The 24,606-nt window shown below is 39.9% G+C and overlaps 1 protein-coding gene across 11 annotated transcripts in view; it reads right to left on the reverse strand.

The window, feature by feature from the left end:
• Positions 1-24,606, reverse strand: part of Pkhd1 (PKHD1 ciliary IPT domain containing fibrocystin/polyductin) — a 483,551-nt gene that overhangs the window by 61,983 nt on the left and 396,962 nt on the right. The gene's annotated exons all lie outside the window — the stretch shown is intronic.

Here is a 24,606-nt window from a genome sequence, read left to right on the forward strand (position 1 = left end):
GCATTGAAATGTGTGTGCATGTGAGTTCAAACAGAACATTTTGTTTGTTTTTGTTTGTTTTGTTTTTCCACCATTGAAGAAAACAACCCACCCTAAAAATCCAGGATGATTTCCAATGTCATCCAAACTCCATTCATTCCTTTTGTCCCCACTCCCCACCTCATCCCAGCCCTCTTCTCGTCTCCTCTTCTCTTTTGCTGCTGAGCCTTGTCTGCTAGCTTTCAACAAAGCAGTGTTCATAGCTAAAAGAGAAGGACGAGCAACATCATTCTTTACAAGTGCAATTCCTGGCACACTCTTTCCTCAGAATGATAAAATTACCACCTCTCCAGCGCCTTTTTTTGAAGCAGCCACAGTAATTCTGCTGGAATGCCAAAACTGAAATGAATGGGACAGTGCTGTGGCCTGCTCAGAGCAGTGGCTATAATGAGATTTGAATGGGAAGGCCCGGACACAATAAATCTGTGCCATATGTGACCATTTCCTGTGTCAGTTCCTTTCTCATAACCAGTGGAGACTTTTTTTCCCCCTCTTCTGACCCCACACCATGACTCTGAAATCTTTCATGGCTGCTTATGGGCCTCGGGCTTTTTACAACAGTTGTATAAATAAATGAATTTGACAGCAAACATCATAACAGTTAGCAGTAATGTGTGTTCGCCAGAAGTGCCTATACTACCCACTGGAGACATGGCAGAGGAAACAGCTTGTTTTGTTACCTAAACAAAAGTACTTTCATTTGACAAGTGGTGAAAGAATTAGTCAAATTAACTTGGAATCCACTGGGACTAGTTTTGCCCACTCGCCCCGCTAGAGAGAAACTAGAGAAACTTTCCCAGCGTCTCGGTGCCTGTGACTCACAGGAGATAAATTCCCCCCTCTTACTCTGACATCAAAATGCAGGCTGGGACTACAAAGCCTTTGGCTGGTACGTGTTAACCTTAGGTACGGATCCAGACTGTCAGGTATGGGGTCTTAGCTACAGCAAAAGGTTGCTAAGCCAGCGATGGAGGAGAAGCCACACATGATGGTGGGAATGAAAAGGATGAGAGGTGGCTACCAAGACAAACTCACTTGTCACCTGAGGATAGTAAACCAATGCCGACGAGTGTTTCCATCCTTCCTTCCCTTATTATGTCTTTACTCAAGAACAAACACATGACACTCACACCCAATAGTTGCTAAGGATGCCAGGATTTTCCCTGCATTGTCATAGTCTTAGGAAAATGAGTTTTTCTATCGTTGATGAATTTGAATCCATTTCAACACACATAGCAATAGCTCAGCTTTTCAGTGCTATGGACTGACTAGTCATCTACAAGGCCTTACATATCTGCACCGGCCTGGAGGGTATCTCCACCTTGGAAGGAGTGGCTCAGCACAGTGATTACACTCTACCCCTGGTTATTTGATGTTTAGCAAGTTCCTGAGTTCAAGCCCTGCCTCAGGTACTTACATTCTCTGTGGGCACACTCAAGTAAATTCCCCTCTGTGGATACCTGTTTCCTCCTTTTTAACTGGGAACCTTAATGGTATGGTGCAACCTCAGTCTGGTTTTCCTTGCTGTGGGTTATGTATAACAAGATCTCAAACTGGGTGCTTTATAAAGAAAAGTTTTATTTAGCCCACCATGTTCTAGGCAAGACTGCACAGCCACACAGGCTTGCTCTTAGGATGTGCTGGGTCCTAAGTGAAAAGGTGGAAGGACCATCAGGCTCATACAAAGAGGGGACAGGTAGGGACCACACATGTTCATGATAACTGACCCACTGTTTTAGGACCATGAATCCCTTTATGTGTTCTCTCATGGCCAAGCAACGCTTATCCACGCCCCCCATAACATTACACTGGAAGTTAAATAGCAAAATGAGCATTGACAGAACAGACCACGCTAAACCATGGCAGATATAGAGCTCGTACTGTGACTGTAACAATTAAATGTGTTTTTTAAAGTTCAGAAACTTAACTGACATGTATTATCTGTTTCTGTTAGGCCAAACAGAGAGACCTGAAAATCAGTCTCCTTACCACCCTTTTCTCTGATAGCTTAATACTGGCAGAAATGTCTTAGAAATAAAGTAGAAAATTACAGGAGAAAATCATAATAATTACTTTATTCAAGCCAATGGCTATTAATTTCAATGACAGTTTACTTACAACATGAATACCACATAGACCCCAAAACTGTTTTTTTTAAGTAATTTTTATTCTGCTTATAGTGGTATTTTGTAGTGGTGAATTAATCATTGTCTATTGAATTCCCCTAATGGTGAACATAAAAGTCACAGATCAAGCTGGATGTTGTGGGATGCACCTGTAACCTAAGTACTCAGGAAACAGAAGTAGGAGGAAGATTGGGAGTTTGAAACCAGCATGTGTTCAAGGTCAGCCTCGGCTGTATAGCAAGATTCTGTCCCAAAAATCCAAAGGCTAGAAATGTTGCTCAGTGGTAAAGGACTAACAGGAAACTCAGGGTTAGAGCTCTGGCATGCTTGCTGCTAAGCCTAATGACCCAAGTTTGATCCCAGGAACTATATCATAGGAGTTTCAAATTGTCTTCTGAACTCCACATGGACACCGTGGTACATGCACATATGCATTCCCCCTACCTATACACCATAAGTAAATGCAAGAGGTATGTATTTTCAGTTAGCAGGTATAGATAAAGATCAATGCAAGCAGGTATTTCCATTTACCGAGTTCCTGCTACCTGAAAGATAGGTTTTAGTGTCTTCATTTTTAACCACCCAACACATCGACTCATTTATGATTTCTTCACGTCTAGTCAAACTGGAGAAATGTCAGAAATAGTAATGCATTGAAATGCATAAAAATAAATGGACTATTAAAGTTTTCTTCTTAAAGCAATGCCAAAAAAAATTGGAAAGTGCTAACTGAAAGTAATGAACCCTAGGGCTTCATAAAATTATAAAGATGAAGGAGATAAAACAAATACGCCTTCGAAATAGGCTGGTTGTGGCTGGGGATGCAACTGGCACCCTTCTAGTGAAGAGGGCTTAAGTACAACCCCCATTTATGATCTAATCAACTGAAAGCCCCAGCTTATCACTGCCCCCCATGCACAGACCGAACCCTGCAGCTAGGAAACTTCTCAGGACTTAGTCTGTAAGAAAATGGCTTTGGCCAGAGGCAATCTGTTGTAGAATGTCATCTGACAAAAGCCCCAGTGGCTATGATAAAATCCTTTCCCAGGATCTGCTTCTGAACAGCTTTGCTGACTCACCTTAGGGTTCTTACATGTGAGATTTATGAATGACTCCAGATCCTTCAGCCAGAGGGCCACCAACACTGAATAAACACAGGGCTGACTGGCACCTCCTTTGATGGACCAGCATGGCTTCTGCCTTTTAATTAACAAATGCACACTGTCACCTTGTAAAGTCTGTTTTTCTCAGTTAAAGGGAAAAACATAAGGTGACGGAGAAACTTTACAAGACCAGGATCCTCACAACCAAGCATCGTGAGAAAAAAAAAAAAAAAAAAAAGCCATGCTCAAGCTGTTTCAGTATTTTCTGGGCACCTGTGAGAACACATATGAGCCCGCTCATACTTCAGGAAGTAGGAGGCTAGGACATCTTTTCTTAAGGGTGGGCAGAGTCATTAATTAGTCCTTAACCATAGAGCAGAGAGAATGAAGGTTCCTTTGGGGCCATATAATTTAATTGAAGGAGTTGCAAACCACAGGCTACAGGCCAAATCTGGCTCGTTGACTAGTGTTAAAAGGGACATTTCTCTGAACATAGCCACGCTCATTTGCTGATGTCTTCTCTATGGCTGCTTTACACCTTAACAGTAGAATTGAATGATTTCAAAAGAAACCATGTGGTCTAAAGCATTGAAATATTTAGCTTGTGATGCTTGGCATTAAGTGTTTGCCAATGTCTGTTCTGAGCTCTGAGTCTGTCTCTGAGATAGTGACCAGCTTAAGTATAAAACAGAATTAAATCCCTCAGCCTGAGCCCCTGCCAAGCACACACTGATCAAAAGTACACATGGGAAATAAACCTTTGCTCTTTGGCGGTACTGAGCTATGCAGGTTCATATGCATCCTAGCCTAGCCTCCCTGGATAGAAGTAGCATACCCATCTGCTAAATTCAGGTGAATCTTTTTATCTGACTGTACTCACTGCATCCTGCTTCAAGAAAAGGGACAGAGAACATGGGGGACTCTTTGTCTTCATGACATCTAGCCTGACCTCAGGATACGTGTGGGTTCTCAGACACATGGTCTAGAACTTTTCCTTCAATAAGCACAAATTTCCTTTGTAGACATCATCCCAACATCTGTTTCATCTAATGTCTGGGGACAAGGTTCTCTGACAAAGCATGATAGAAAGCTACTTTCTATGTGCCGTCTTTGTATTGAGTTATACAGAAAAAATGTCCTAAGTGTGGTACACACAAAATAGTTACTGACTTAATTAGAGGTAGATGTGTCCGTAAGCCTGGGTTTCACGTGCTAAAATCTTTTATGAGTTCTTATATTTAGGCACTGACAGTTTTAAAGTAGGTGACACATGAATATGACTGGCTACACTTGCTCATTTATTTATTTATTTATTTTTATTTTTTAGTAGACAGATCTTTTACTTTTGGGAGTGAAAGAAACAGATTTGTTTCTTGGAAGGAATCACAATGGCCTTTCAACTTCACAGATGGGCAAGTTGAGCTAATGGGCTGGCTCTGCTGCTCTTTGGAAACCCATAGAGAGTTAGAAAGCAAGAGGGCATTGAATGCTGTGTGCCTGGGCTCAGCTGTAGAAGGCTGAGCCAGGGAGGATCTTGCCAAGGGAAGTGCGTTGGTCTGATAAACAGAAACACATCTGAGGTATGAATTCCAATTTAATTTCTTCCTACTCTTTGTGATATTTGAGGGTTGACAGACTACAATTCACTTCAACTTCTTTATTATAGAAGCAAAGATATACATTTTGACATTTACCTAATACAGGGAAACTATATAAAAATGAATACACTGAGGACCAGGAGACATATAGGATGGGTTGGACTGAAAGGAAAAGCAGTCACCTGAGTTTCAAATGATGAGAAATGGGAGTTAAGAGAGAGTGGATGGGGAACACAATGAGGTCAACCAGATACTGGCAAGGCAGTTAAACAAATCAGTGGTCCCAATTTTTACAAACAGAGTCTCAGGATACAAGATTCTAGGTATGTTGTTCTACTTCATCCTTCATTTCAGGGACTCCTGGGACTGAGGCCTCATCACTAAACAAGATTCATGAAAGCAGAAGACCATGAAGAATTCAATTTTGAGCAACAAAGCCTACCTGGGTGGCTGAGATACGTTGTTGCTGTATCTCAATCCCTAGAATCCACATAAAAGCCAGGTGATCAGGGCCACCCATCTGTAATTTCAGACGGCAGAGAAAGGGGATCCCTCAGGTAAGCTGTCTAGCTAAACTTACTATACCGTTGAGCTTGGAGTTCAATGGAGAGAATCAGCCTCAGTGAATAAGATCCAGAGCAAATTGAGGAAGCCTCTGAGTGTCAGCCTTGGTCCCCTACATGCAAGTGCACACATGTACATGTATGTACTCACACACATATCTGAACATGCACACACATATGCATTTACATCCATCACATCCATGCAGAAAAAAAAAATCTTATTTCTGATGGAAGTTTTTGATAAACTATGAAACCAAGTGGGGTCTGAACCTTTAGGACAAGTATTCAAAATATGTCTACAGAGACCAGTCTGACTACAAATACAACATGGAGACTCTCTACATGAAAAAGAATACTTTATTAAGCAAACTTTTAGTTATACTTAGCCGTGTATGTGTGAAATGTGATAAGCAGCACGCAGTAAGATTTGCCCACAGGGAAACTTCAAAGCCCTGTCTTCAAATTTGAATGAAAGGCGGTGTAGAAGAAGGAAATCAAAAATCACCTGGGATTGAGTGTGTCACTGCAGTGTTTTTAAAACTCTGAGCAGCAGGGTGGGGGACTGGGAGAAAATATAGGGAATAATGTTAATTGATCTCCTGGAGGTGTTCTGACATTTAAGCACAGACTGAAGGCTGTTTGTTGGACATTTACCATTATTTGATAGAATACAGAATGCTTGCCCTCAAGAAGCTTTTAGTCATGTCTCTGAAAATAAAACAAACAAACAAACAAACAGAACAGTTGCCTCATCTTTAGGAAACAATCAGCTCACGGGAAACTGGAGTGCAGGCATCAGCCTCACTCACCATGGCCTTGCTCCTTCTGCTGTCTCCAGGGCACATGTTGCACTCACACACACACACAGAGGGAAGGAACATCAACATTTCGTGAGCATCTACAACATGCTGACTGCTAGGTAAATCATCCAAATATACCTTCTATCTTGATTTTCTACAACAATCCAAGAGATATAGTATCATTGTTTTCTTTTGCCAAATGAGAAACCTGGACTTGAGGGACTCGGGGGTATGGGAATCAGATGCAAGCAGCAGCCAGGATCCCCAAGTGTCGTCACACCTAGATGGTGGCAGCTAAGACCTCATCAACCTTCTTCAGGCTGAGATGTGGGTGTAACAGTCCTTTGCTTGTTAAACAACTGAAACATGGGGAATCAATAGCTCTGACAATGAAAGCAGATGAAGTAAAATGTTTGAAGTGGATACATCTAGAAAGGCAGTGAATAATTGAGGCCAGGGCATCCGTAGTTAGAAGCCATGTTATGATGAAAAGCCAGCTATCCTGACTTTCTGACCTGGGCTACATATACACTTAAGTAGTCTTGCGAGGGGAGATAATGGGGGCATTCCTGTCATTGCCCTGTGCTCTTATGAGTTTATTTAAAGTGACTACTGATGAGCTTTGCCCTCCTAGGCATTCCCCACTTGGCGGCCAGCTCAAAACTAATTTGGGAGCCCTAGGGACTATTAAGGACCTAGAGCCTCGCTAAGATCTGGGTTATAAGTACTAAAGCAGAATCCCTCATACCAAAATAAAGTTAGAAGCCAGAGGCAGCTGGTTTGAAGGTTAAAAGTAGTTTGGCAAAAAGGCAGGAGCATGTTCATCACCATTCCTAAAGACAAGGATGAGCTCATGTGTTCCCTTGGAACCTTCCCTGCATCCATTTCCACCCTTTGTATGAGACTAAGTCAGTTACATGAACATTATGTTAAGAGCAATTCATATACTGGGTCAAAAGCAAAATTGGACCACATTCTTCAGTGGGGAGCCTATTCCCTCAACTAAAAAATTCGGTTTTTTTCTGAGATTCAAGGCTAATTTTAATACCCCAGAGATACAGTGTGCTCCAGATAAAGCCAGCCACTGGTCTTTTCAGAATGATTTCCTATGTTAATAAGAGTTGCCCCCTGGGAGAACATTACCTTAGTGCAATTGGCCAAGTCGTTGGTGCCATTCAGTTTGTTAGGGGTAAGAGTAGGAGAATTCTTTCCTGTCCTCTGAGGAGAGATCATTTTATATCCCAAAGCTTCAGACTCATTATTCTTAACTGAGGGCATAATTATAATGTTATGATTATCATAAAACTAACCAGAGTTTCCTCCCTTCTCTTCCTCCTCAGCATCTGCCTTCCTGACCTTCCTGAACAGAAAAGTCTACGGGCTGATTATACACAACCTGTAGAAGTATTTCTGTTTATTTATTTCAATTCTCTCATTGTTAATTTCATTGAGAGCATACGTGTTCTCATATCATGAAATGGAATAAAGAAAATAAGTTTTCACCACTCCTGTGGAATGAGAAAATGTTTGTCCTGGCCTTCTAATGTTTCTGACTCCATTCACTTTTCTTACCTCCCCTGCTAGAAGTACCCATGACCTGTATAGATCAGGAAACCACCAGCTGCTCTTTGTAGGCACTCTCCTTTTTTCCAGAGCAACTTTGCTGATTTTTGTTATCAAGGGCTAATGTTTTTCCATGCCACGGGCTGAGAAAGCAATAGCTGAGGAACCATAACCAGGCCACATCAGACACAGAAGGTAAAGGATGACAGTAACCAGTGGCAGATGAAAGGATGGCAGTGCACATGGAATTAGAGCAGGAACGCGCCTTCCAGCCCAGGCATGTCAATGTTATTCAACTACTATGAGAACTTTGTTTTATTTATGGATAAAATAAAATGAAGATTATATATTCTATATTGTTGCTAATAGGGACTAAAACCATTATTTAAGATATCAGGGCTGTGTCCTAACTTTCCCTCTACTGCAGCAATCAACTCCATGGCCAAAAGCAGCTTGGGCAGGAAATGGTTTATTTCACTTACACATCCATGTCACCAACCATCCTGAAGGGAAGTCAGGGCAGGAGCCCAAGACAGAAACGTGGAGTTAGGAACAGGAACAGAGGCCATAGAAGAATAATGCTTACTTTTTCCTCATTGATGGCTCAGTTTTCTTTCTTATATACTCCAGGATCACCTGCCTGGGGTTGGCAACATCCAAACTAGGATGGGCCCTCCCACATCAACAAGCCAACCTGGTGAAGGCAGTTTCTCAACTGACACTCCTTCTTCCCAGATAATTCCAAATTCTGTCACGTTGACAAAGCAACCAACCAGTCCAGGCTGAGAATGCAGCCGAACCATACAGGACTTGCTTAGCATGCACAATACCTTGGGTTTGATAGCCTTAGCACATGGGTGTGCACACACACACTGATGGCAACAGTTATGGTAGAGTTCCGGCACCACTTCCTGTCAATCAAGCATACCTACACCCTTCCTGTGAAAATGACCTGTTCTTAGCACTTACGTGAAGTGCCTTACATTAAGTTCCTCTCTGTCAATCCACATCAGGTGGTTGCTAGACTTCCAAAAACACATTTCTCAGTCTTTTTGTCCTGATTACTAGATGACAGAATTCACCAATAACTTCCTCTAAAATTAACAGTGTTGCCATGCATGGATAGCCGACTTGGCCAACAGCACAGGAATCTCACCCAGCCTGAGTACAGTGTGGCACTGTTGATTCAGGCAGAGAAGACTGGGGAAGCACTGACTCATGTTTCCTTGTGAAGGCCCATTCGCTATAAAAGTCCAAGTAACTAGATTTAATGGTCTTTAGAAACATGCCAAACATCTAGCTCTGCCCTGATTTTTTTTTTCTTTTCTTTTTTTTTTTTTTTTTTTTTTTTTTTTTTACCTTTTCTCCTCTGTGTCTCTCGGCCTAGCCCACTCTCACTCCCTGGATGGTTTTCAAATGCTTGAGGCTCACACCCCATTTGGGGCCTCAGCCAGGGCAGAGCTGCTCTGTTCCAGGTGTTCCCATTGCTCATTCCTATCCCTGCTCTTACTTGCCCTAGTAAGGCCCATGCTGTCTGCTTTGCACACAGCATCATGGCCTTCCAAGTTACTCTGCATTCTTTCATTCTGTTCCTTTGGGCCGTAGCAACCACAACTTTCAAATAAATGAAATAGTTTACTTTTTTGTATGTATTATTTATTCTCTTTCTTTCTAGAAGTTGAACTCTATTATGACAGGAATCATTTTACCCAGCTTTTGGATTTCTGTACTCCGGTAGGTACCAGGCACATAGCACACCCTCAGAAAATATGTGTTAAAATGAAGAGTCAACACATCCATTTTTTTTTATTCTTTTTAACCCTGAATTTCTGCTTCATTCACAGTCAGCAGTAGAGAGTCGAAGATAAACTTATTTTGTGGTCCTCTGTAGATAAATTTTCCTCACATGTGGAAATGGATACTTTTTCCTAGCTTAGCCCACCAACAACAGAGAGCACTGAGTTAAAAAATAAACGTGAGGTAAGAGCATCACTGAATTGGGTGTGTGAATTTAATTATATTTTCTGAAGCAAGATAATAAAAAGAGGGAAAAGGTTTGGATAATAATTAGAAATTAGGGGCTGGTATTGTCTGCTCTTACAGAGGACCTGAGTTCAGTTCCCAGCACCCACAGAGGGTGGCTCACAACCACCTGTAACTCCTACTTCAAGAGGTCTGACACCTTCTCCTGCCATCCAAGGTCATTACACACACACACACACACACACACACACACACACACACACACACACGTGCACACAAGATTGGAAGATAAATGCAAAAAGAAAAAGAAAACTACACCCTGGTAAATACAAATATGCATACATTCCTATAAACATATAACATCTTTAGCAAATTTTAATACTGTAAATGTTTTCAAGCCTTGTTATAATGTGATAATGCAAATCCTTTTGTGTGACTGATATTGTGTATGATTTATATGTTAGCAATATGAAGAAAATAATAGCCTTTATTCCTACTTTTCAAGTTATAAAGCTAAAGCTCATAGTAGTTAATAACCAGAGGCACTCAACCGCCAGGGCAAGCCAGGATCTGAGACTATATTGGACTCATCATTCCTGGTACTTTGGCACCTTTTTACCTATCAATTGCCTTTCACAACACCTAGAAAGGGAAGTTCAAAAGGAACCATTCCCTTTGGCCCAAAGTAATAAACCCAGTTTCATATAGTTTATTCAGTTCTTGTACAAAAAGAGAATGCATTCTCTTAAAATGTTTGTCTTCTGACATCTTTAGCCAATGTTCTTGTCATAACACGATGCTCTGTGCATTACCTAGAAAAATAATGTCTCTCAAAGACTGGATGGATTCAGGAATGAGTTAGTCAGTTAAAATCTGATGCTATAATATCCAAAGTGATTGCAAAATTGTTTTCAGATGCAAACCACATAAATTCAAAAGCATTCAAAAACAGAATACAGAAAGCAACTGAATTTTCAAGTTGTGTTCCACAAATAGTATTGCCTCAAGGTCCATCCACTTGAATTAACCAAAAATTACCACTAATTAACTAGACTTAAGCAAGGGCTGGTGTTAGGCAATGTGACCTTTTTAAGACACATGTCACCTGGATTATATTTTGTCTCTGATGTACATACTATTGGATACATTAGGCTGCCAGGATTTGACACTATACATTTATTTGATGAAGTGTGTCAAAAACAGTAAGTTTGTTAATTTCTAAACAGTCTTCAGTATACTATACTATCGTGTTTTTGATTTCCCTGAAGACTTGACTACTTCAAGTATATGATGATGTATATCTTTAAGTACAAACTCATAGAGAGATCTAGAGAAACGGTTCTAAAAACCCACACTGTGTCAAATCTCAGTGCTCTTAAACAGTGTGCCTTAGGATTTCTTAGAAAATTTTGTTAGCTCTCAAGGCTTCAGACCTGCCACCATCAAATAAGAAATTCTTTTAACCTTCACTGTGAAAAGGATTTTTTCACTTAGAAACTCCTCAGCTAGTTTTGTCTAGTGGACTAATCCTTGCCATGACCTTCTGTCTAGAGCATCCTAAATTAGGAAATCTGCTTCTTTACCCAAACCTCCAACTCTTTATCCCTCATTTCTATGCCTCGGTAACTTCTGCCTGGCGTTCAAGCTCTGCTACCCTTTCCTCAGTGCTCACTCCCTTCCCCAGGACTCCTCAGACTCTTACACCAGTGTAACCTTCTAATTTCTTACCCTTCAGAAAGCCCTGCTTTCTGGTGATTTTGTTTTCCACTGGAATTTGCTTTTTAATCATTGAATTTGTCTCATCTTTTGCATATCAAAACTCATTGAAATTTGATTTTGCCTCAATCACACCTTTCCAGCACTGCTCTTACTAATGTGAGGAGGAGCCTCCTCTTCTCCACCCTTCACTCACTTTTATCCCACTTTCCTCCCTCTACGAAATGCAGTTTTTGTTGTTGGACCTCATCCACTCAGTCAGAAGACATTCTTGAGGATTTAATCTCTCTCTGTCTCTCTGTCTGTCTGTCTGTCTGTCTGTCTCTCTCTCACAGACACACACACACACACACACACACACACACACACACAGAGTGTATGTAACAGACTCCAAATTCATCATCTATACTGAATGACAGATCTGTGCCAGCTACATCATCATCTACCACTCTCAACCCAAGCGTCTCCTACACCGCCACTATCATTTTCCTGTAATTTCTCAGTTACTCAAGATGAACTACATATTCATTAACTTCTGTTTCTGGAGGATTTGATTTTAAAAGGCCCCCCAAAAGCAACTGCTTTCTTGATCTCTTTAAAAAACACGCAAGTTTTATAGAGAAATTCTTCTAGAACAGCTTCCAACATTCCTTTAGTGCAGTTCGTGTGTCTGGGTCTGATGGATATGGTTTACAAAGCTTACATCAAATCTGGTCATCACAATAAACCAAAAACATCTCTGCTGTTTCTCTTCCTGTTTAAAGATACAGAGACAGACTAAAGAGAAGTTGAGGCAATCCATCCAGCCCATTTGGTTAAAGAATTGTTCAGTCCACAACATTACGTCTAGGGACAGTATGCTCAGCTGCATTTGAGTTACAGATGGCAGTAAACTGGTCACTGAAATAGTAGCAAAAATGATAATGCCATCGGAAAGTGCTGAGCAATAATTCCTGTTCTAAGTGCTTCGTAGGCATTGTCTCACCTAATCCTGACTATGACTCCATGGCATCTTACTATTACTTACTCTTACAACCTTGCAATCTACCCTCACTCCTACTTCACTGATGTGGGAATTGGGGGGGGGGGGGACTATAGAGCACAAGCTTCTTTTTCATTTTTAAGTGGCTTAAAGAAAGCAAACTCTAAGCATTTTAATTTTAAAAACCATGTCATTGTCCATCCTGTTATATTCTTGTGCTTTATAAACACTTTATTGTGTTTTCTAAGTAATAAAATCCTTGGAAATGTGTACACTACCTTACCACCTCACCACTCGAATGCATTCCACCTGGCTTGTTCTCAATCATTATTGGGCCCACTGTCACTTTTTTTTCCTTCTGATTTCTTTTAGATCTTTGATTTATAGCAATCTCCACAGGTGTTGTCTTTCTTCCTTCCAAACTAATCCTACCACATTCTGACTCACCCTGGATATTCAAATTTTACTGATGATTTTAATAACCCTCATCACCATAGCACCATAGCCAGAACAAAAGAATGACTTGTGATCACTACCACTCTTTCCTCACAGCCTTCTAAATCCAGAGTGACCAATTTATTTAAGTCAACACACTTTGGGGAGTGTCATTATAATGAAGCTGGATCCAGGCAAAACTCTGAACTTCCCTGGGCAGAGTGCTGATACAGCCCTCAAGCTTCTGCCCTAAGGGATGTGGCACAGCTGAATGGCCACACTTTCACTGAAATGCTTGCAGCTTCCCCAGCAGCTGGAAGACCATGGCTCCCTCCAGAAACACTGAACACAGGATTGAAATTCCACTGGGTCCTTCAAATAACAACATGCCCAAGCAAGACATCTTGCCAGCATTTTAAAGCAAGAAACTGAAGAATGAAAGAATAAGATTTAAGATTCTAATTCTATCATACCCAATGGAAAGCAGACAAAGCTGAATAAAACTGGACTTAAAGTATTTAGCAATATTTCTTTAAGTCGGCAGGATTTAAGGACCAGAGACCTTACTTCTTAGATCTTTTCAATGAAACCCACAGTTTAATCTTATGAAAAACTCTGATCTTGCTAAACAAACATTATCTAATGAACAAAGGATTTTCATGAAAATCCTTTCATATCTTGTTATTCTCAAATATAAATTAAAGCTTTTAACTTGTCTTTATAATGCAACCCTAAACTCAACCCTATAACCTTTCTCTACAGGATTGAATACTGTGGTTTCTGGAATGTACAGATAATTTTTCCAAGGAGGAGGAGGATGAGGAGGAGGAGAAAGGGGCAGTATGGTAGGAGGAGAAGGGAAGAAGGAGAAGGAAAAAGGAAGGTGAAAAGGGGAGAGAGAAATCTTAAAGTCTATAAATCTACTAAATTGTACAGACATGGCTTTTATCAACTCATTGATTCCTGGCTCGCATTTTCACACTGACTCAGCTTGCAGCCATATTGGACACACCTCAGGTTTACCATTGGCACTTTTGACGTATTGAACACACTTTCTTCAAGGGGTCAGAGAGGAAAGGCTGATGGTAGTAGCCTCAATTCACTGGTTAAAATAATACTAATATTATGACTACTTCTGGGAAGCATAATAAATCCCACCATCTTGAGAGATCATAGCTGGGCCAAAGCCTTTGCAATAGCAAATTCTAGAATGAAAATCTTAGTCTTCTCTCTTTCCTGCCTAACTGCCTTATGCCTATGCACTCCACATGCAAAGAACACACAACAAATAACACAAACTCAAAGTGAAGGAACATTGCTTTCGATGTTCCTTATGCTCTTCAACCACTTCCAAGCTGGAAATAAACTATTGTCTCTTCTTCTAGAAGCCAGAATCTGTTGCCTTGATTTGAAATTGGATGGAAATTTGGTATAATATGCACTCCCAGCTTCCAACTGCAGACACTTGCTTCTCTAACGAAAAACCTTTATAGACTTCAAGGGAATGACAGGTACTGGCTTCCAGGTCATGCTGTGACTTTGAGAAGAGCATCCTCCCTGCTCTGTGATGCCACTGTGCTGGGAAGGCTGCTTTGAAGGCACTTACACATATAGGATTTACAGGGGCGGACAAAAAGTTCATAGAGCAGTAGCTGTTCTGCAACCATTAGATGCCTCACATATCCTCTGGACAAATGAGAAAAGATCTGACACTTGTACAAGTGAGATTGCAGAGGGCGACCCAATAAGCAAAAGTTGTTCAAATATCCAGAGAGAGTCACATTTTTTGATCCACAACCAAGAACTGAAGTGCTCCCATCTTTTCTCCTTGTAGTCATCCCCCATATCAGGCTACTTCAGAATCTTCTCCCAGTTGGAAATCTTTCATGCCATTTCTTATCTCAGTGCAAGGAGTTCATTTTAAAGATTCAGAATTTAGAGAGAAAGAGACTCTGAAATCCTCCACATTTAATGATCACCCAGCTAAGAACAGGATAGACTGAAAGTCAAACACCAATAAATTTACTCCTAGAGGATCCAAGGGAGAAGAAGAGAACACAGCTGGTAGGGTATGAGTTCCAAAAACTTCGTGTATTATTAGTGGCAGGAGAAGAGAAAAATCTGATGAATGATTTCTAAAAATATACTGCAATAGCGAAGAAAGGAAAGCAGCATTCAGTCTCACCGGTTTAAAATGATACTAGTAATATTCCACTTAATGAGCTACTTTGTATGTGTGCCTAATCTAACATGCTGTGAAATCATTGTCATGAATGCCTTGAAATTTGTGTTACATTAACACGCCTTTGCAATTTGCTTGATTACAATAATAAATACACTCCCTCCGTGCCCTGAGTCTGAACTGTGAAGTCCCTGGTGAAAATACAGTGAATTTATGTTCTGTATTGACCTGTTTAGCCCTTTGAACAGTGTTAAAAACACATTCTCCTCACTGCAGAATAGGGTTTTCTCCACTGACATTATCCCTGCTGACCTAGTAGCCTGAGTAACTTCTTTCTGTAAGGAGAAGTCTTAGGCATGGTGGGATATTAAGAAAAAACTCTGGCTTCAGCCAACTAATTGCCAGTAAATATACCCAAGGCCAAGTGTGGCAACCAAGCATATGTACAAATGTTGTCAAATGTCCCGGTGAAGGAAAAGTTGAGAAATCACTGCAGTAGAAAGAGTATTCAGTCCCGAACCTCAGATTACTTACTGTCCATATGTCATGGCTGTCCTTTTCATACCCCTTCCTTCTGAAGCCCAAGGGTCATGATGGAAGAGGGGACAGAATATCAATAAGAACTAGAAGCTATGGATGACTGAAGCAAAACCATATTTGCTGGGTATGAGGGGCCTGTAATACACATGATCCCATAGCAGCTGTGAGTGCAGGTATGAGAAATAATCAGAAGATCTCATCACAAGATGCACAAGATCAAGCCAGACAAGATCCAATATGGATAGGAGTGGAGCCATGAAGTCCAACCCTCAGGGAAACTGCCAAAGAAAAAAAAAAACTGAAGTGCAGAACTTCTAATGTATAAAGTCTGTGACATTTAATGTGACTGTGATCTTATAGCTTCATTATAGAGTGGGAAAATAAAACCATGGTTAGGATTAGTATATCAGAATGCTCCCCATCATTTAGACCCAAATGCATATTGTCAAAACAGTAAAGACAAAAGTGAATTTGAAGGGTAGGCAGTAAGTCGGCTGCTCTCTGTTGAGCATCTTCTCTCAGGGTTCCTGTTCACAGCTCAACCAACTATAAACACTAGAGAAACACTGGTCAGATGTTCCATAGGAAAGAGCTAAACCCCCCTCAAATGCACCAGTGGCTAATTACCTAAGCCAGAGTGAGATGTTAAGATGCTGGCAACTAATGATGTGATCTAGGATGGAAATTCCCGTGGTTCCCAAGCATCACTAGCATCAATCATTTTATAAATATGTGGTTTCCACTGGACTCCAGACTCAGTGGGGAAAAGGCTCAGCTGTGAGAAAACTGCCAGCTCTCACCTGCTTTATCAATATGCTTGTCCCTAAGCAATGCTTTCTCTAGTAACAAGTTCCTAGTCTTTTTCTTTCAAATGCTGTTATGTTAATTAACGGCAGGACAAGTGCTGGGGGAGGGGTACATAAGGCAACAGTAAAATGATGGGTTCAGACAAGATTTCATCACCTGGCTTTTTAAGTAATTATAGGTACATTTCCATGTTGATAATGACTACTTTATGGTTTTGAAAAAGTGGTACTGTAACAGAATTTTTGACTTTACCATCTCCCAGAGAATTGTACCATAGTTTCCAAACCCAGAATCTTCACTTCTGGACCTGAGAAGATGTCACTGACTTTAAATCAAATGCTTTTACAATTTTCTAAATATTATGTGTAGAGGTATTTTTTCTGTTCACTTTCAAAAGGTATTACATGGTTCATTTTTTTTTTTTTTGCATTCACTATCCAGCTTTATTGAGTTCAACAAATTTATAGATACATAAAACTCTTATCACAATCAGGACAAAAAATCCACCATTCTTAATACCTTCTAGGCTCCCCTGCATGCTAATAACTTCACTATAGTCATACCTCTGAATTTGGGGATCTTTTCACTGATTATATAGCTTTCCATTTTTCAAAATGCCACGCAGTTAGAATCATACAGTATGGATCCTTCACACACTAGCTTCTGAAACTTTGCATGTCTTTTAGACTCATCTAACTTACTACATGTATGGTATATTCTTTTACATTTTGGAACACTAGTTACATACATGGAAACAATATCTTTTGTTTATCCATACTCCTGATAAAGGGCACTCAGTATATTTCTAGGTCTCAACTATCACAAATGAAACCTTTACTAACATTCACTTCCAGGTTTTTATTAGAAAACAATTCTCTGTTTCTGTAGTATAAATTCCATGGGATGGGATTGTAAAAACATAGGTTAGGTGTCTCTGTAACTGCTTCTAAGTTATCAAGTTAGTATCAGACATTGTCTCCATACAATTCTTCATTCATACCAGCCGTATGTTACTCTGTGTCTTTCCACACCAAGAGTTGAAGCGGGAGTCTGATATTCTATGTATAGATAGGGCTTTGTTTTTTAAATCTGTTGTGGTTGCTTTTAATCAGTTTTTGAAATTCTTTATGAGATAGATCAGGCTAGCCTCATATTTACCCAGTTTGCTCTCAAATTCATGTCTCTTCTAGCAGAGGCCTCTGTGCATTGAGATCGTGGGCATCACCACACTCAGCTTAGTTTGACAACATCTAAAAAAATGCTAGAATGATAATGATTTCATTCAAATTAATCCCTCTACACTGCAATAATTGGTACATGCTCATATGGATCAGCAGTCAACACACTAGAGAAAGCACTATTTTCCAATGAGGCATCTTGAAGAAAATACTTTGAAAATTAAACATTTGAAACCATGTAAATTATTTTTCCATACTATAAGATAATAAAAACAATAATAAATTGTTAATAAAAAACATAAACCCATTCCCAAGTTTGACAAATACTTGGGGAGAATTAGTGTGCTGAGGGCAAAAGCAAGGAGGATGTATTTGTCCTCTGCCCTTATGAGATGTATATATGTGTGTACATGTAAAAATAATAATCAATTGCATGAGTTATTCATTCTAAGGATGGGCGTAGTATATATTACCTGGAAATATTTTTGCATGTGTGTGTGTATGTGTATGTGAATGTTTATTTTAGAGGTTAGCATCCCTTGTCATCTTCTACCATCTCTTTTCAGTTTATATTTTGAGGTCGAGTCTCCCACTGAACTCAGAGCTCATTGATTGGTTACTCAGGGTGCAGGGATCTTCCTGTCTCTGCCTCCCTAGAGCTACAAGTATAGACACAAACACCTACACCTAGCTATTAAACTTTCCATGGATGTTGGAGGTCCAAACTCAGGTCCCTGTGCTTGTATAGCAGGAACTTTGCTAACTGAACTTGCTGGAAATGTTTTTAAGAGAATTTTGTCATGAATTGGTCAATTACAGGTGTGAGGAAAGCCATTATATTCCATTTCCTCTGTATCCTGGCCTGGAAAGATCTCTCTTGCCCAGGTTCCCTCTTACTTATGGCTCCACTAAGAGTTGCCATTCTCTATCTTGTGAGTAGATGTCTCCTTGATTTTTCTCATAATTTTCAAGGAAAAGATAAGAATACATTGAAAATGAATTGTGCCCCCATCCTGAGAATCCTTGTTCTTCCTCCTCGCTCCTATTTGGGTGACATCTTAGTGTTCTATTTCTTTGAAGAGACACCATGACCATGTCAGCTCTTACAAAGGAAAACATTTAATTAGGGCTTGCTTATAGAGTCAGAGACTTTGTCCATTTTCATCCTGGTGGGATCATGGCACATGTGGACAGAAGCAGATGAGAGTTCTACGTTTGTAGCAGGGAGCGAGAAGAAAGAAAAAAAAAAAACTTATCCATAGTGACAGATTTCCTCCAGTAAGACTACACATACTCCAACAAGGCCACACCTCCTAATCCCTCTCAAGTAGTGCCATTCCCTCATAACTAACCATTCAAACATATAAGCCTTTGGGGATCATTCTTATCCAAACCATCACAGATCATTAAGAGGGAAGAATTGACCTTACTAGACCATTTGTGATTTTCTAAGGCCAGAATCCTTCTGTCTCATACATACCTGTAATCTTGTCCTCTTTGACAAAATGTAGTCCATAACCTGGAAGCCCTATGAAATCTATGAGGAACAGAGAAGCTCACACTTACACAAGAGGCTGAGTCATCCTTAGGAGTTCAGCAAGTAACTCAGAATTCAACAGCTAACAACATTCTTCAGAAACGAAACTGCCTGGACCTAATCAGTTCACCCTAATTGACTGCATACAGTTTTTATTACATAACTGATGACTTTCAAACTCAAACCAATTAGTCTGTCAAACAGAGGTTAAATTCTTGAGCGGTTTATTCAAGCTAAATTTAGGCAGGATTTATAACAGCATGTCTTATCTCAGCCACTGAACATGCAATCTCTTCAGCCAGAGAAATTAGTACAGACTTCCCTGCCACCAGTAAAGAAAAAAAAATCTATGAAGATTCTGGTCTTGATAACCATGACAGTAACCCTAGATTATATTTTACCCAATAAACTATCCTAGGCTGTTCAGCTACCTAATTGTGAGGTCTTGGATAGTTTTTGTCTGGTGTCACTGGTGATGCTAAATCTAAAGCTATCAAACTAGAACCAAGAAAAAAATCAACTTACTTGCCCTCTATACTAAAATCCCTAAAGCTGAGTTCACTGAGCATCAGTCATTAGCACCTTCCAGCAACTTCTACAGTTCAGTCTAGAGGAAATCAGCAGAGTCTGACATTTATTCTTAGGTGTATTCTTTTGTCCGCATGCCATTTAAAATCATCCTCATTAGAAATACTGTGTTTACAGTGAGTTTTTAAAGTATTTTTAATTACAATTCTGATAAGCTAAAATGGTCTCTTCCTATGACTGAACAGCTAAGGAAGTCAGTTTACCAGATTTTACCTCCCATTTGTCATACACTCAGCTTCATATCCAATGAGATAAAATATCAAGACAAGAGAGACATACACATGGAAACAGAATCTGAGATTTTAATGCCTGAATTAGCACTAAATTACAGTGCTAGAGAAACTTTTAGAGATTATTTCCTCCACTCTACGTAAATGTATGGGGATTTCATAGACAAGGGGTCAGCAATCTTTTTTGTTGTGTGAGGAAACAGACAATATTTTAGGATTTATAGGTTAAGATGAAATCAATAATTCCATATAAATACTTATGAATTTCAAACCTTGTATCAGATCTATCACATCTCAATATAACTTACAGAAGTAATTTACATGTATTTTATCTTGAAGAACATCAATGAAGAATAAAGAATTCAAGATAGGCAAGGTAGCTGCTCACCCACAGGCACTTACTATGAAGCCCAGTGATCTGATTTTGATCCTCAGGACCCAACTGGTAAAGGAAAGATCCAACTCCTGCATGTTGTCCTCTGACAACCACATACTGTTGTACATATTGTGGTCCATGTGTGCCATTGTGTGTGTCGGGGGGGTGCTAATAAATAGTATATAGAATTGAAATGATCACATTTTCTCTGGGACACAAAATTAACAGAAATCCTTTATGTGTGTGGAGGGGGTGACTTTGTACTTGCCTTCTGATAATACTATTGAGTTTTTCTAGAATTTGGCCTGGTAATAAAAAAAAGTAAAAATAAGTAGCTCTCTATCCTCCCAGCACAAAACTTGAGAAAGATAAATCACAATGGCATAAAACGTGCTTAGATTACTATGTATACAGCACTCATACACATTCATAGAATTGCTATTAAAAAACATATATGGGGTGGGGAGAGATGGCTCATCAATTATTAGCACATACTGCTCCTGCAGAGGATCCAAGTTTGGTTCATAGCACCCAGGAAAGCTTACAAGCACCTCTATATAACTCCAGTTCCAGGGAATCCAACTCCCTCTTCTACACTCTGTGTTCATCTACACTCACAACTGCACTCACATATGTACACAGCCACACAGAGACATACACATATAGAGACAGTCTTTAAAGGGTAGAAATAAATGTTTTAAAGGGGAGAGAATATATATATATGTATATATATATATATGAAGAACTTAGGTAAATACCAAGGATGCCTTTTATAATTATGTGTATTTCTCCCTTTGTAATCTTAATAAGAAGGACACTGGATTTTCAGGATATTTAAATGGATAAAACACTTGTGTTATTTCTAAATGACTATTTCCACTTCGTAGATTTTTAGCATTGGTTGTTCCAACTAAGTACATCTGGATTGGAAAGGGCATAGTGAAAATAAAAAACACTATTTTCTTGTTTTGTTACATCTTATTTATGTCTTTTCCTTTCGTTTGTTTTATTATGTCATAATAAATTTTTCTTTCTCCTGACAATTAAGATCTTTAGTATTTGATAGCTATAGCTAATGGATAAATTTCTCCAAGCAATCTGAAAAATTAACATGAGAATAAACAGAGAAATAAAAATTCTGATTAGTCACTATAATTTTAAATCAGATGAGAGAAAAGTAAAAATATTATTTTGTTGTTGTTTTTCAAACTGATATACCCTATGATGGATAGTTAACTACAAAAGCATCATATTTATATTGTAAATTCATATTAATGCCACATTTTATTTTTCTTTGGTAGCTCTGTGAGCTGTGACTTAAAAGTAGGAAAGCTCCTGACTGATAAAATTTTATTCAGATATCAATTGGGTCATGACTTAAGTATCCCCCTGTTCTACACCAAATGTATGCTGTGATCCATGTTTTGTGTTTTGATTTCTAGAGAGATCAACTAGCAATAAAGCACATATGAGTTCTCACATAATGTTCAAGACAAGATAGTCACATGATGCTCCAGTCAAGATGCTCAGGTCAAGATCCTCAAGATCCTCAATTCAAGATGAGCAAGTCAAGATTCTCAGATAAAGATTCTCAGTGGAGAGGTTGGAGAGTTGGTTCAGCAGCTAAAAATACTCACTCTTGAAGAAGACCCATGTTCAATTACAAGCACCCCACGGCAGCTCACAGCTCTTTGTAGCTCTAGTCCCAGGGAATCTGGCACCTACTTCTGACCTCCATGGGTGCCAGGTATGCATGATGTGCCCATACATGCATGCAAGCAAAACACTCATACACATAAACTAATAAAATAAATGCAAAAAGATGTTCAGGTGAATGTGCTCAAGTCAACACGCTTGAGTCAGGGTGCTCTGCTATTTCGGAGGGAATACAAATGGTTCACCTGCATCTCTGCTCTAACGATCACCATCAGAAGAGTACCCAGTACATTTCCAGAGGATTGTTCCTGCCTCTGTGTCACACCAGCCATGCCAAGAGTGCAAGGAGACAGTAATTAGATGAGATGTTACATCCTTGCCTTGCTGTATCCTTCCTCTGGCAGTCATTTCAGCCAGTCAACATGGAGTTGGTATAAAAAGAGTCTATTATTCCATAATTCCTTCTAAGTTGGGACCTATCTTTCTCAGTAGGTAGATGAGGCATAGATACTCAAGAAGCAGAGAGAATGATCCAAAGTAACACTATATAAAAGTTCAGACAGCCTAAGATTAACTCTGTAGTTACACAGGAAGAACTGATATATCAATCTTGGGATATTTGAGTTTAGGCCACAAGCACATCATGTTAGCAAACTAAGATTTTCTTTTGGAAAACGTACGAAGACAAGATTTTTTTCTTTATGTGGACTGCCACAGGATCACATTTGCATCTGGGAAAAGACACTTCTTTGGGCAGACTGTAGGATTTTAGAAGTTAGAGTAGTAAAATGGAGAAGAGCAGCGACTACTATCGCTCAGAAAAAAGTTCACACTATGACAGAAGCAAGAAGTGAAGAAGAGAAGGTGGATTTAAGAGACACTAAGAAGGTGAACTCAGGAAGGCTTCCCAGCTGTATAAATGAGAGGGCCTAAGGCAGCAGCAGTCAAGAGTGACTGCTTACCTGAGAGATTGGGTGGAGGGTGGAATGGGAGTTACAATGCTCTGAACCAGTGGTTCCCAATTTTCCTAATGCTATGACCCTTTAAAACAGTCTTTCACGTTGTGGTGACCCCAAAACATGAAATGATTTTCATTGCTCCTTCAAAACTGTAATTTTGATATTGTTATGAATAATGATGTAAATAGCTAATATGCAGAATATCTGATGTGTGATCCCTGTGAAGGGGTCCTTCAAGTCTCAAAGGGGTAGTAGCAACCCACAAGTTGAGAAGCACTCCTCTAAAGAAAGAAAATGGAGATGATGGACAGGTAGCTGGATATTTAGTGGGAGTGGGGTAGCAGTCAGTCTCAAATAAAAACACAGATCTAAGTGTCTTTAGAACAGACCCAGTAATTAAATTGCAAGGCCGTGATAAGTTCCAGATGGGAAAGAAGGGGTGCTAAAGAAGAATATAGTTAACAAGAAGAGTTCAAAAAACACTGAAGGTAAAGGTAGACCAGATAGTGAATATGAAAAAGAGAAGTGACTGGGGTAGTGGTGGCACTCCTACACACACACACACACACACACACACACACACACACACACACACACATCAAATCCAAGGCCTGCACTAACTAGGCAAGCATTCCAGCACATAGGTCTCAAAGCAGTGACCAAGTCAGAGATGAATTTAAAGACTAATTTGCATAGTATTTGATATAGGATGGAAGAAAATTCAATTTCACATATGAAAGAATGGGGGTGGCTGATGGAAATTATATTCCCAACCTAGTCCACCTCTCTATTAATCTGTTAATGGCAGGTAAGAGAAACAGGAGAATGAAAGCAATGCTTTGAAAATCAAACAAAGATGATACTTTAATAAATGGATTGGATTCAGTGTCACAGACCACAAAAGCCATATAGATGAAGGCAGAGTTACCTACATTGATAAAGCTAATAGACTCCAGTAGGTGTTCAGTGAAATAGTGAGGTGGATAGAGGAGTTAGGGGGTGCACATAGGGGCACAGACTTCTTTAAGAATATTTGCATATGAAGAAATGAAGATGATAGGAGCCCTAGGGATGCTGGGTCAAAGGACCTCAAAGAGAGTTTGACAAGATAAGGTAGCAACCCCATCTGGAGCTACTTCCTCAAAACCCTGATGCAGCTCACCTGCAATGCAGCACAATTTGATGGCTGCCCTTTGGTAGAAAATGTCCCTCTCTAGTGGGTAGCCATTCCAGCTTTGATCTGGAAGTTCCAACCTCCATTGAGGCTTCGGTAACTGTCATGCCTACAAGGCGGGGCCAAGAGAGGCCCTGAAGACCCAAGATCCAGATGCTCTGTGCTCTCTCTGTTCCTGGACCCTGGATGGTGGAGGTTGACTGAGCATGGATGGGTACATGCATTTATGCATGCACCTTTGGAGGCTGAAGATCAACTTTGTGTGTTCCTCTATCAATCTCCACCTTATTTATTGACACAGAGTTTCTCATTGATCCTGGAAATTAATGATTGGCTAGACTGGCTAGCCATTGATCAGGCTGGATTCTTCCTGTCTCTACCACTTACCTTTGGGAGTATAGACACATACAGCCACACTTGGCTTTTTGCATGGATGATGGGGATCCACACTCAGGTCCTCAGCTCACACAG

This window comes from Peromyscus maniculatus, chromosome 21 (assembly GCF_049852395.1).
Source record: "Peromyscus maniculatus bairdii isolate BWxNUB_F1_BW_parent chromosome 21, HU_Pman_BW_mat_3.1, whole genome shotgun sequence".
NCBI classification, from domain to species: domain Eukaryota; kingdom Metazoa; phylum Chordata; class Mammalia; order Rodentia; family Cricetidae; genus Peromyscus; species Peromyscus maniculatus.